The following is a 1,409-nucleotide window of genomic DNA, read 5'->3' as shown; positions in this document are numbered from 1 at the left end:
TCAGCCCACCAGGGGGCGGGCCTGGCTGGCATGTGGTGCTGGGGGATTGAACCGCGGTCCCTGTGCTTTGCTAAGCTTGTTCTAAGTAGGTGTTCCAGACCACTGAGCCATCTCACCAGCCCCTTGGCCTCATTCCTAATGCAGTATCCAGACCAGCAGCAGGGTGGACTCGAGGGGGCATGGTCACTGCCGGGAGGGAAGCAGAATCCGGTCCGGGCACACTGCTCTGCCGCTCCTGGCTGGGGGCCACCCAAAGGAGGCCTCTCCCTTAGCCCTTTGACCCCTGTCTTGGGCTGGCAGGGCTGGTGCAGGGGGCTGGGCTATGCACCTAGCTGCAGGTGCTCTGGGGCAAGGCTGCATGGGCGCAGTGCCCAGGGCTGGGCACTGTGCCATGGGCTGGCCACTGTGCAGACTGCTTGCTCTTTGGTCTGGTGCTTGGAACTTAGCTGCAGCTGGAGCGCTGGTGTGCACCCCACCTGGGGCATGGTGAGTCAGCGTCCCAGGCAGGTGTCCATGCTGCAGCCCTCACCATCCCCGCTGGCCTCAGCCCCTTCTGGCTGGTCGCCCACACTAGCTCAGCCTGCCTGGTCCCTTCTAGGGTCAGGAGGTTTTGGAACTTGAGAGGGGTGGCCATTGCAACTGGTGGCTGTGCTGAATTGTTTTGATTTCAAATGTTTGTTTTAGCCCTATGTAATACTGCTTGGGAAGCTGAGACAGGAGGATTTTGAGTTTGAGGCAACCCATACCCGATGACGGCCCTTGAGCCCTGGTAGGCCCTTGGCTGACTTTGTTCTTGGGGAACAACTGCTCACTGCTGACAGGGTTCCGGACAAAGTCTGGGTGTAGCACAGTGGCACAGCTCCTGCCCAGCATGTGCAGCATGGGTCCCTGAGATGCAGCGGACAGCTGTCACAGGTGAGCTGGGCCACCTCTGTGACTGGGTGCTGGGCTGTGCGCAGAGCACACCGGATCTCTATGAAGCCACCATCTGGGGACAGGCTGTCCTCTGCTCAGGTGGGTGGGGATAGTTTATTCACTTATCAAACCCTTAAGTGCTTACCCGGTGCCAGGTCCAGGTTTTAGTTTCCAAACTCAGCAGCAAACTTGATGCCTTTCTGAAGCTTCCTGGGCAATGAGTAAATTAACATAAATTACCATGGCAACGGGCAAAAAGGAACAAGAAATAGTCACAAGTAGTAAGAAATTTTTTTTTTTTTTTTTTTTGTCCAGAACCAGGGATTGAACTCAGGCCCTTGTGTTTGCCAGGGAAGTGCTTATTCCACTGAGCCATCTCCCTGGCCCCAGTAGTAGGAATTTAATCTACTATCATCATTGTCTTTTCATTTTGATGAGACAGGTAGTTCAGGCCTGTGTATTTCAGGCTGATGTTGTCAAGTCTTTTTTTTTTT

Source organism: Octodon degus, unplaced genomic scaffold (assembly GCF_000260255.1).
Source record: "Octodon degus isolate 3935 unplaced genomic scaffold, OctDeg1.0 scaffold00027, whole genome shotgun sequence".
NCBI lineage: Eukaryota > Metazoa > Chordata > Mammalia > Rodentia > Octodontidae > Octodon > Octodon degus.
This window is presented reverse-complemented; position numbering follows the sequence as displayed.